Source organism: Platalea leucorodia, assembly GCF_965183815.1.
Source record: "Platalea leucorodia genome assembly, chromosome: 8".
In the NCBI taxonomy this organism is placed as follows: domain Eukaryota; kingdom Metazoa; phylum Chordata; class Aves; order Pelecaniformes; family Threskiornithidae; genus Platalea; species Platalea leucorodia.
In genome coordinates, this window is record NC_138830.1 from 4,282,972 (window position 1) to 4,295,507 (window position 12,536).

The following is a 12,536-nucleotide window of genomic DNA, read 5'->3' on the forward strand; positions in this document are numbered from 1 at the left end:
AGATCTGTTAAAAATGATGATAAGAGTGGCTGGCCCGAGTCCTAGTTTTGCCTGCTTTTCTAAAAACTGCAGGATTTTTCCTTTTCATTTAATACAATGAGATGCAGGCATATTATACAATTTTTCCCCACTGCTCTGAGATAAAAAGTCACTTCTTCCTACCTTTAAAACATTAAAAATTGAACTAGTTATTAAAAACAGAAGGAAGAAAGGCTATGACCCGCTTGCTTTGTGGTCCTTCAGCGTAACGCTAAAGTGGCGCTGGGAAGAGGAAGCGGCTCGGAGCCGGAGCGGCGACGGGCGATCCCGTGCTGCTGCTGGCGCTATCTCTGCCCGCTTATCTCCTAACTTCACCCAGCTTGTGGGTCAGCCGCTTCCCGGAGCAGAGGCGCTCCGCTCCTCTCCGCAGGCTCCAGGAGGGCTCCTGAAATAGGTGCAGCTACGGCGCGGTGCTGGAATTTCGCGCCGCTGGCTGTGTCCCGCGGATTAACGCCCGAGCACGGCGTGTCACATCGTTTCTGGGGACTTTGCAGTGAATTTAGTTCAGACCCAGGTAAGTGCCGGCGGGAGTTTGCCAAGGCTGGCTCAGCAGAGCACTCATCGGCACACAGTTTAATTTCGGGAATTCCACTAACAGCAGGAGCAAGTGATGTGAAATTGTCCCCTCCCTCGTGGGCTTAACTCCGTTCCTGACTCCGAAGCGTGGTTTTGCTTTAAACGCAGAAGGGGCGCTGGCAGGAGATAAGGGTGTTTGTATCTGGGATGGGCAGTTTGCTCACGGTTACTTAAGTCAATACTAAATACAGACGTGCAGCTCTGAATCATGCTCAGCTGCAACCTTCGCTTGCATAAACCAGCCTGGAGATGTTTGGTTACAGGGAGAACCCAAAGACTGGGAAACAGATGTCTTGCAAAGCAGCTTTTCAGTTAAACATTCGTGCAAATTCCAAGTAAATGCTGGTCGTTTGCATACGGATCTGCCTGGAGAGATGCCAGTAATGATGCCGTGACCCCAAATAAATGCCAGCCCTTCCGTGTGCGCACAGAAACCGCCGGTGTCCTCAGCTGGCAATGGGGGCTGTAGCTGTGGAGCAGGTGCCGACCAAACACCTCGCACTCCTGCCGTTCATCTACATGCGGGAGAGCCAGAAAGCTCCCAGCAGTGACCTTCCTCCGGCTGATCTGAGATAACTGGGTACCCAGCTATCCATCAGGGACTGGCAGAATGTTAAAAAACAAATAAACTTAAAAAATAAAGAAAGTAAAAACCAAGCAGCCCATCTCCGGGTGTGCGTTACAGGCTGCTGTACGTGATACTTATAATTACATTTCTGAAGAACCAGTTCTGGTTTAGGTTTCCTTTCCCTCAGCAAGTGGGACAGAGGGTAAAACAGGGTTATTTGGCACTTCACGGCCACGTTCATTTAAAGGTTTAATAATGACTGACACCTCTAAGGCCGCACGCCACTGGTTGCTCTGGTTGTTAGTGTTCCTTATATATTTGCTAATGATTTTCAGAAATCTATAAGGGGACACTGATTGCCAGCTCAGAAAGTGCAAAGATTGGACGAAATGCAAAAATTGTCAATGCTTTTCCTTTAATGTTTTCCTCTGTTGAAAGAGGACCTGACGGGTTAGCCAGGCAAATGGGCGTTACGGTACACACAGGTAAACACCGTGCTGCTCAGCACGCTGATCCCAACCTCGGCCAAACACTTGCGTCCAGTTATTTCCTTGAAAAAGGCTTCCACGTGAAGGCGACTCATCCCGTATTGTACGCTTGGGTATCGTTGTCTGCTGAGCACGCTGTGATTTGTAATACTCTGGTCTCCCCAGATTTACGGACGGAATTAAAGGAAGGTGAGAATATACCCCCAGCAGTGCTCTTCTGAGGTCCGTGCAGCTCACGTGTTGGTGAGTATAAATAGAAACGATTGCAGGGACTCTGCTGGGGCTTTGTATGCAAGGTTTTGTGTTCCTTTAACTGTTTTGTTTTCTTTTTCACTTGTTCTTCCTTTCTCAGTTTTCATCCTATGGCAAAGCCTGTTTTACGTGTTTTACTTGGACTGTGCAAAATGACTGGGAGTCTGAGAAAAAAAAAGAGGAATAGAGAATTATGCTACTGGTTTTAGTAGAGCAACTGGGAGCAGAGTACTGGGGAACTGGGACTGATGGCAGCTTTGAGTTTGGTTTAAACTCTGGAAAAGCAGCGCACAGCATTTCTTATTGCCTTTTTGCACGTGCGCTTGTCAAAGAGTAAAATAACTTTTTTGAGACTAGCTTTATGCTTCCTGACAGATTTTCTGAAGGAAAAATAAAACCTTTCCAGTGTGCCTTCTGTTGGGGGGCGGCAGCTGCTGCAGCCCGCGTTTTCCTCCCGCGTGCCTGCACGCCTGCGCTGCGCGGCGCCCCGGGGTGCCTCGTCCTTCTCGGGGGACTTGCTGGCCACCTCAGACCGCGGCCTTCGGCTGGGCCGGCTGCTGCTCCTTCTGCCTCCCCGGCAGGCCCTGTGGGTTTTTCCAGCTCATGGTGTCTTGAAACTTTCATGACTCATTCAACCCTGTTTTTTTTTCCTGTTGCAATCGATCCAATGGGCCACGATATAAAAATCCTCTTTCCTCCAACCGTCCTGCCCACGGGCTACCAGCGAGATGGTGCGTGCAGCGTCGCGCGGGAGCCGGGGCGGTGGCAGGAGGGGACAGAGCCATCCTGGCCGCTAACCTGCATGGCCCCAGCACAGGGACTTCAGAGGAGGCGCTCGCTACGGAGCACCGTAAGGAGCAAAGTCTGAGAGCTGCCTCCAGCTCGGCACCGGCTCCTCCGGAGCACTGCACACACCTCTCCGAGTCAGCCGCCTTCTGATTTGCATGAGGCAGAAGCTGGGCAGACACTAATGCAGCACTAACCATGGTAAAGCACTGGCTCTCTGATGCCAGGAAGATGGAAGTGAAGTGGTATAGGATGGATTAGGCCAGTTTTCTACGAAAGTTTTGAACAGGAAAATTTGGAAAGTTATAATAGAGCTCAGATAAAAAGGAAAACAAAGTAAAAGCAGCTGCACTACTAGTTGCTGTGGGAGAAGTGGGTGTCTCAGCAGGACTGTAGGCCAATCTGGAGCATTTAAGATCAGAAGCAGCAACTCCCTTATCTCGTCTGCCCAACTCTCTACCAGGTGCTGTTGCAGTTTGCCCGGACGTTTGTATGTTTTTAAGTATGAATGCCAGAATAAACTATTCTGATCACCTGGTCTGACCTGCGGTGTCAGGCAAGCCACAGGATTTATAGTTTCCTTGAACAAGTGTAGCCTTTGGAAGGAAAAAACCTCCAGACTTTGATAAAGGTATTTTTAATGACGATGATTGCACTTCACCTGATGATGCACTGTTTCACTGACACAAATCCAGCCTTGCCTGGTTCAGATTCTGACATTCAGGCGACATCCAAGAAAGCATTTTCACTTCACAAGAGTAACTTTCCAATAGCATAAACTAGGATCTGAGGAACCAGGAAAGTGGCATATTGCAAAAGCATGCAAAAAAGCTGATTCATGTGATAATCAAAAATTAAAGTGATGAGCTAATTTTCAGCATTTTAATGTGAGCGAAGCCAGAGTTTAAATGAAAATATTCAGAACTAACACTGCCAGTAGCTATAGGCACATGTAAGCTTGACAGAGTTGTTTTAGATGTTGAGCCTAACTGGAATACACAGAGCTAGCACCAAGCAAAAATGAGAGTATAAAGAAAAGTACATTATTTAATAAAATGCATCTATAGAAAGATAATATGTGTGTGCTATAGAGAGAGATTTTGTAGTGCCCTCTCTAGGTGGGATCATATGTAATCAGACCAGCAATAAAGAGAAAATGGTGTGTACTAAAGCTAACAAGGAAAAGAAACTCCAGAGAAACAGCGTGGAACATTGTGAAAGAAGCAAGCAGTGTCTCAGAGGACGACATTTTTGCATATACTTAATTAAAACAGAGGGGAAAAGGAAAATAAAGTGGGAAGGTTGGACCAGCGCTGGATCCAGAGACACGAGAGCCACGCAGAGTTGGCGGGCGGCACTGGATATCTCAGCACTGTACAAGAAAAGAAAGTGAGACTTACACCAGATAAAACCAACTTAAAATTATGCAATCACTAGCTCACTTCCTATCTCTCCTTTGAAGCCTACTTTAAAAATAAAACATCAGGAGGAACTTCAACTCAGAAACTGTTGCTTTTAATTTAAACAAGTGAATATGCGCACCTCGAGATACAAAACCAGGGGAAAATGATTCAGAGAGTAGGCGCAGAAGCGGAACAATGTTATGTCTAGAACAGATAAAGAACTTGCACTAAAAAAACTGGAAAAAACGCAGCCACTTTAGTCACGGCATGCCCGCCTAGCCCTGCAATGAGTAAAACACATATTGCAGAGGCATCAGCCAGCCTCACCTCTGGCTGCTCCATCCTCAGCTGGGCTGAGTCAGGGGCGCCAATGCCAGCAAAGGGCTTGTTTGGGGAGAAGGGTGGTGGTGCCTTCCCAACTGAGGGGGTGGAGAGGGTTGCAGGAAGCCTGGAGGCTTTAGGGGAAGGAAATCTGGGGATGAGTGACCGGCAGATCTGTGCGAAAGCGAGAAGATGTCGGGGAGGAAGGGCTGGCCGAGACCTGGAAGTTGTTTCTGCTGAAGAAACGGGCTGGCAGGCGGCGAAAGGGGAAGGAGGTGCCAGCGGCGCGGCGATGGCGCCGTGAGCTGGGGTGGCACCGTGAGTATCTGCTGGGGGAGCGAGGCCGATGGAGCAAGCTTGGGCTGCCTGTGGGGCGGGAGAGCCCTGCTGAGCCATGCAGAGCTCGGGGGTTCGAGTGCAGCCCCAGGAAGGGCTCCCGGACGCTGAGCTCGGGAGGTGCTTTTGGTTTGGGAAGCGCTAAACCGTTCTTGGGGCTTGAGCGGCGAGGGTGCAAATTGGTGGCAGCTCTGGGGCCCTGGGCTCTGCGGAGGAGCCTCGGTGCGGCCAGCCTGATGCAGCACGAGGGGTGCCGGGGTGATGGCCGCCGAGGCTGACGCCTGCCTGCAAGGGGCAGAGAAGAAACAGAGAGCTGAAGGGGCTTTAGACAAAGTTGTGGCAGGCCGTGAGGCTGCGCAGCGGCGCTTGCTGCTCTCTTGAGGATGGAGACATCGCCGTGGGGACCGTCAGCGGGCAGTTTCTTTGGCTGAGGAGATGGTGACAAGCTCCTATTAAATATGTGAAATTCTGAGATGCCAAATGCTGAAAAGCACAGCCCTGTTCCCCAGAGCGGTGCATTGGGGTGGTACCGGGCACAGACCCCTACCCCGGCGGGGCAGGGAGCCTGCGCAGGAGGGGAGATGCCCAAAGCCCTCGTTATCAGGAAGCTAAAGACCTTTCAGGCTTATACTAAGATCATTTATTCCCTCGAGGAAAATCCTGCATCCCAAAGTAAGCTGCGAGGAGGTGTCTTAGGCATTTTTTAAAAGAGGTTCCCCCACGACCCCACCAGGAAAGGCCCCGGACGGGCACCCCGCGGCTCAGCGAGCGGGTTACATCTGGTGCAGACTGAGTCACAGGAACAGAGAGTTTTGACATTGCTAGGAAAAAAAAAAACGGTGCCTATCGATGGCTGTCACGGGAAAGACTCGCTCCTTTCAGCAGCTTGGTGCTGCAAAATACACTTTATACACCACAAAGGTCTCTTCTCAGGAGTTTGAATGGCTCTTCTTAGCCATTGACAAGCTTGGAGTTAGCAAAATAGGTTCTTCTTTCTTTTCTATAAGCATGATAAACATAAAAGTACTATGATAGAGTCAATGGAACAGAATAAGTTCTTACACAAGTAAATTTGCTTCATTTTGTTCCCAGACAACAGCGACAAAGGGATGCTGCAGCGAGTGCCTCGCGGTGATAGGGTTTGAGTAGGGAGAGGAAATTAGATCCTGTTTCTGAAAGGGGAGAGCGAGCGAGGCTTTGTGAATGAAGAACAAAGCTGAAAGGTGCTGCTTCTTCCCTCCGTTCATGCTGAAATATCAATACAGGGAATAACAGCGGAAGCTGCAGCTGGCGAGGGCACTAGGGGTCACCACCATCTTATCTATGTCATCTGGATTTAATTCTGAAGTAAGGTAAATAACATGATAGAAACCAAAGCCAGGCTATTTTGATTTTTTTTTTTTTGGTGGGCCAGACAGCTTGCATTTCATTTCTTTATTTTCTCCTCCTGCCTGCCTTCTGTCTGTCTCTCCCTTAAAACAAGCCCCAGGGAAGCCTGTGGGATGCAGCCAGGGAGGATGCTCTAGAAGCAGGGGGGTTGCGTCAAAATTCCCTCTGTGCAGCTCCCATTTATTTAGAGCAAAGGTTAGGCAAATCACAAGCGCTAAGTAAGTCGGGCAGAATCACACAGCAGCCTTGGCATGTTTCTGCAAGTACCATGGAGCAACTGATTACTGTAATGAATAGCACCCTTGTAGTCCAGAGCGTAACTCCTGATACATTTTGCCCTGCCTGGCCAACAATTCCATGTCTGAAGATCTTTCTCCCCCTTTTTTCCCCCCCAACTGGGTAAGTATCCCTGGCATTTCATCAAACTGCATCCGATATCTGCATTAGAAGGAGGACTGGGTGCCTGGGTTGTGAAGAGAATTGCAAATCCTCTTCTCTAGGACTTTTTCTGACCTCATGTCTAGGAAGTAACCGTTGGTGTGGGCTGAATCTATTGTCTGAGTGTTGGAATAGTGCGTTTTCAGGTGGGATGCAAGGTGTCTAGGGAGAAAAAGTATTTTCTTACTGAGGCAGATGGTTTGTCTAGAGACAGATAGACAGGCTTTCAGGCATACAAGACCTGATGAAGAGGTGGTACCCCCCGACAGCCTGCCTTTTTTAGCTGCAGTACTTGATCTTGCAAGACACGGATTCTCTTTTCTCTGCAGATAAATTGTGGCCTGGTAAATTGTGGTGTTTCTTGTTGCATGATATTGGGGAAGTTGAAAGTTCGTGTGACCTCAAAATCTGACTGGACAATTTATTGAAAGAAATAGCTCCCAGGCGCTGTGAAATTGCAAAGATAGCACTTCTGGCTTGGGAAGCCCCTTGCTTGCAAATCCCTGGAGGCAAGGAGAGTTCCAGGGAAGTTTTCCCATAACCTGTTTGCATCCTCCTTCCTAAGCATCGGTTATAACTCGCTTGGGATCAGATGGTGTTCAGCCTGACCTGGCACACAAGAGAACACAAGAACAGATATATGTTTTTCGATCATCCCGGCGATGATAAAGCTGCTTGGGGCATCTTACTGTACAGGCTGTTTCTGGAAAAGTCTGCAGGCAAATCCAGACTCGTAGCCCAAGCTAGAGTGTAAGCACAGGCAGGACACGTCTGTCTGTCCTGCTTGCTGCTGCCAGCTCCAGGCCTGGCCATCAGCCGCCCGTTCGCTCCGAGCGAGTTCAGTGTCAGCTCAGGTGTTTGTGTGCTGCAGTCGCACCACCATCCAAAGGTGGGGGAGTTCTCCCGCTCCCTATTTTAGGATTTTATGTAACATCCAGCTTATATAAGCCTTTGTCTGCTAACGAAATGGGCGGAGCGTGTCTTCCTTGGATTCCTCGCTAAAGAAGCACTCGTTACTTAACTCTTACTCAAGTGCTCATTACATACTTTAAGAATATTTTAGTTAGTTCCTTTCCTGTTGCCAATAATAACATATGGACTTGACAACCTGTTATGGACAAATGATAAAACGTGTAATTCACCATTTAATGAACTACATCTTAGAATACATTAGAAACGGTGCTGTTGAGGTAGACGAGGGAAAACCGAGGCACACGCCAAACTCTGGGTTGCATCTTGCTTTCTTCTTGCCCGCTCCTGGCAGGAGACACTTTGGGGGTACTGGCAGGGAAGGAAGGATGGTTTGGCCTTGCCAGGATGGCTTGGCCTGCAGGACATGCCTGGGCATGCGGTATTGCTAGCAAAACCCTCATCTTCAGCACAGCCCGGGATGCCCCCAGTTCCTGGGTGGGTGGTCTGCGGTGCCGGCGGGGGGAAAGGGGAGGGGGACAGCAGCACTGAGCAGCCTGCGAGACGGTGTCCCCATCCCAAAGCTGCTTTGGACCCCCGGGACGTCACACTGGTCTCTGTGGTTAACTAAATGCCTTTCCAGGTCTGGGCTTCAGTTCTCCAGCAGGTAAAGGTGGGTTGTATCCCGCTGTGTGGGAATGGTAAGGCATCGGAAGCCGCCAGGTGCCCGGATCCTGTGGTAAGGAGGACCATGCAAATTGTTTTCCCATGGACTTGTTGAGCTCACTCAAACCTGGCATTCATGTTACTGTAGGGCTTTAAATAGAAAGACAGTGCGTGTCTTAGCTTAACACCAGAAGGAGACGGTTTGCGCTCTCTCCTTCCTCCAGATACTGCGCTTCACATACTGACGTGCTTGGCATTCCTTTAAGTTTTGTGAACTACTGCAAAAAAACCTCCTTTTTATTTTTATTCCCTGCATTTTTCCTTTTCCCATTGCGCTGCCCTGGGGCGGCTGCGGGCTGCCTGGGGCAGCTGCCACAGGGTGGCACCCAGGTACCTGCGGAATGGTGTGCGGGGGAACGGCTGGGAGCCTTTGGGGTTTCTCCTGCCCAAAAGCCTGTTCGCAATACAAGAAATAATGTATGATTTTAGCTCTGAGGCCCATTTCCATCCCCTGAGGCTCTTACGGGGTGATACAGATCAGAGATGCACTACCGCAGGGAAGATCAAGCTAGAAGTGGTATCTCATGTTTTATTCCATACTTTTTTTTTTAAATATTGTTTTTTTATTTTTTCATTTACCAATTTCACTCACCCCCCCTCGAGAGGAGGAAAAAAAAAAACCCAACCAAACCCAAACAGCGAGAGCTTTGTTTTTGTTTCCATGGGAATTCTGCGAGAGGAGGAGGGTGTGAAAGAAAACTGAAATATTCTGGCCAAACCCGGTAAGGTTGGGATCCTGAGCAGCCCCTGGGCTCTCTGGTAGCAAGTAAGGTCCAGGGGTCCTGCTGTGCCCTGGCCGTGCAGGCAGGGAGGGCTGGGACGGGGCTGCTGCTGTGCCATGGGGAGCGTTACTGCGGTGCGGAGCTGTGCCAGAAAAAGCGATTTGGGTGGGAGAAGATATGACTACAACTCCCAGGAGGCACCGTGGCCGAGGCAGGCCCTCGTGTTTAAGTGCCTTTCGCCAAAACTTCCTCCCCTGCCTCTTCCTCCCAAGTTAGGAGGATAATTGTGGTCCTTGAAGAGGGGAGGGAAAAAACCCCCCATACTTGGCAATGTGATTTCCACAAACACCCACCCCCCTTTTCCTTTTGGAATACTGGTCTTATGGGACAAAACAATACAAATGGCTTTTTTGTGCATGTTTGTGGCTTAACGCCAGCTGGCCGTGTTAGGTGGTCTCCGGGCGGCTCCGTCCTCGGCAGCGTCACCAGTGGCTGCCCAGCGTGGACCCCGCGGGGTTTTCCTGGGGTGCCTGGTGCAGACGTCCACGGGGCTCCCTCCGTCCGCTGTGGGTGTTGTGGTGGTCTCGGCAGTTGGAGCCGAGCACGGTCCTGCCCCATCCCTCTGGGCACCTCATGGGAGCGTGTCCAGGCCCTTTCTCCTTGTGCTGCTCTGAAATGGCTACAGCAAACCACATTTCCAGTTCCTAGTGAGGTGACACTCAGGTGTACTGGGTGCAGCATACAACATAGATACAACTCTTTAGGGTGTTGTCCTGAAGAGCTGCAGAGTCACTGTGTTATGTGGGAAGTGCATAACCATTTGAAAACCTGGCAGAGGAGTGGTAGATCCACCACCACCACGTGCAGACCTGTTGCTCCCCAGGCAGTATGGCTTCAGCAGAGGTTGGGGACAGGGTGCAGGAACAGGAGCCACGGTGGTGTCCCGTGCTGGAGCTTGCAAGCCTCACACGATGCCAAATCCAGCCCTTGTCTCACCCCCAGGCAATGCAGCCAGTTCCTCCCTCCCCTGGGGCTCTGCAGGCTCCTTCCCAAATGGCACCCAACTGGGGGAAAAACTACTCCTCATTTTTTCCCCTAGTTGCCCTCCGGCTCCCATGGCTTTGCAGAGGCACCAGCATCACCCACGCTCGGGGCCAGGGAGCGTCTGTGCGGCTAAAGGGCAAATACAAGGAGGAAAAAGGTCCTGCAGGTTGTCTGTAGACCTGAAAGACAGGCAGAAAAGTGCTCAGCTCAAGCAACTGATGGTTGGTGGGTTGGTTTTGCCGTCTTTGATACTTCACCTAACCAAGAACGTGTCGGTTGCTGTGAATGGTGTCAGCTGAAGCGTGGCAGGTCAGCAGCACCGGGGGAATAGCTGTGCTCATTTAACAAGGGAAAAGCAACGCGGTGAGAAAAACTCTATAGGTAAACCCCTGTATTTAGATGATATCTGTGTTTGCAATGTCAGACGGATTCCTGCCATGGCTCCGCTGAAACTACCGAGGGCCCTCCTGCGATCCACCCCTGGGCAAAACTGCTTTTTGCCATAGAGTGAAAGGGGAGAGTGCTTTTCTGGGTGCAAGAAAATGGTTTGAGAGGCTTGGAGAAGTTGATGGTTTCTTTGTGCTGTCACATGCTCACTCCCGCCAGCTCTGAGGCCATAGCTCGGCATTTTTCTAGTGTCTAGCAGCCACGGTCCCTCTGCTTCTCCCCTCTCCCTGTGTTTGTGATGCCAGCTGGCGACCAAGATTGGGGATGAGGTCCGTATTTTAAAAAAAAAAATCCTTTTTTCTTTTCCTGTGTTATTTTTCAGCTGGAGGATTGGGTTTGGTGTTCAGCAGCATAGGCTCTTAGTCCTCAAAAAGCCCTTCTGCAGGTGTCTCTATAGGCCTCATGTATCCCCACTTTTGGCCAGCTCATTAGGCATGGCAATGAAAAATTTTAAAGAGAAGAAAAAACATGAATGAAATGCAACTAAATAAAATTTTAAAAAAGGATTCCTAATATTCGCACCTTGGTTTTCCAGACTGCAGCAGCATCGGTCCCCGTGCGACTGCCACGCAGCACGCTCTTTGCACCAGCAGCTCGTGTTAAATAAGAAAACTTCGCACTCCGAAGAAACCCCCGACAGACAATATTGTGTTTCTTCAGAGCTCGTGATATTTTTGAAGGTACGTGCCAAGTATCCACTTTATGAATTGCCTCTGGGACAGGGAAGGCTGTGGGAAGTGTAGCGAACCACTAGTGGACACGGGCACAACGGCGTTTCTCCTGTCGAAGATGATGACTGTGGGTGAAGAACCTGCTCTGCTGTGGTGCTCAGGAGAGGGAATTGTGCTACCGAGATGCCAAAACGCTCACGGAGAGTGTCTGCTCTCCTCCGCCGCTGGTCTAGCCCTGCTTGCAGCGGCTGCCAAAATAAACCTAGCGGCAGAGAAATTAAATATGCATTAAGTGAGCTAAGGTTTATGGATTTGTGAAGACTTGCCAGAATCCAGCCAGCCGGCTGCATAGGTGCTGGGCGGGTGGGCGGGGGTTTGTCTGCGGAGTGAGTCCCTCTCCGTGTCCGAGATGTCCCCTCGCCGTGCCCACGCACGTGAGACGGGGGGTGGGGGAGGTCCCCTCCGCCCGCTGGCCTCCCGCCCGGGGAAGCTGCGGGGCCCGCGGAGCTGGGGCTGCGGCAGAGATGGGGCACCCCGGGCAGGCGGGAGCCCTGAAGGATGCTCCCCGGGCCGTCCGTCCGCCGATTCCCATCCCATGTGTCGGTGTTGGCATGAAACCTCTCTGCAGCGTGGGGTAACGTGTCCTTCTCGAGCGTGGGGGTGGAAAGGTGATGCCAGTGACACAGGGTGACTTTTATTTCCCATTGCCCCCATCCTTTGCTGCAGAATGCCACCCCGATTTTCTCTGTTGCTTTGTTCTCTGATGACACCACGTGTCAGAAATGTCTGTGCTGTCTTTTCCCTTGCTCAATACAGGCAGCACTGGTGAGGCACCCCGACTCACAGCTCCCCATAGATGCCGAGCGTAGCAGTGCCTGAGCTCAACACCGTGAGCTGAGAGAAGCCGTGTTGCAATCCTGTTGGGAACCCACCTCAGATTTCTGAGTTTGATCTTAAATGCGAAGCACATCACTCACGCTGGTTTTAGTAAGCCGTTGGTAAGCCAAGTCATAGCAAACCCCGTGCAAACGAGCTGAGGCGATGTGCTGCAGGTGTGCCCGTAACCAAGGCAGGCACGGTTCTGGTGGAGAACGTGGAGATGCTTCGGTATTGCACTGCCAGGACAGGGCTAGAGCCTGTCCCTGCATTAGCAGTGACCAAAGCTGGGTTATTTATCTCCTGTGGACTTGAGGACCATGGTTCAGTTCCTCACTATTTAAAAAAAAAATCCCTTAGGGAAAAAAAATAGCCTAACAACCATATTGAAATCTTGCTGTAGAGACGGAAGCGGGAACACTGAATTCCCTGGGAAAAGTCACCAAGATGTCCCCAGTACAGCTGCGGCGGTGGAAGCTGTAGCACTGCAGACAGGTTTCAGGCATTTTACCAGCAAGCCAGTACGCAAGACTGTGTTATAGCTG

The 12,536-nt window shown here is 50.6% G+C and overlaps 1 protein-coding gene across 3 annotated transcripts in view; it reads left to right on the forward strand.

Moving 5' to 3' along the window:
* The first annotated feature begins 349 nt into the window (after positions 1–349).
* Positions 350–12,536, forward strand: part of PLD1 (phospholipase D1) — a 79,800-nt gene continuing 67,613 nt past the window's right edge. For 2 of the 3 annotated variants that reach the window (XM_082320921.1, XM_082320924.1), the window contains exons 1-3: positions 350–553; positions 1,837–1,914; positions 10,980–11,124. The gene's annotated coding sequence lies outside the window, so the exon portion shown is untranslated. Of the gene's footprint in view, positions 554–1,836; positions 1,915–4,700; positions 4,752–10,979; positions 11,125–12,536 lie in introns of those variants that run through there. The other variant, XM_082320922.1, reaches the window with a different exon arrangement.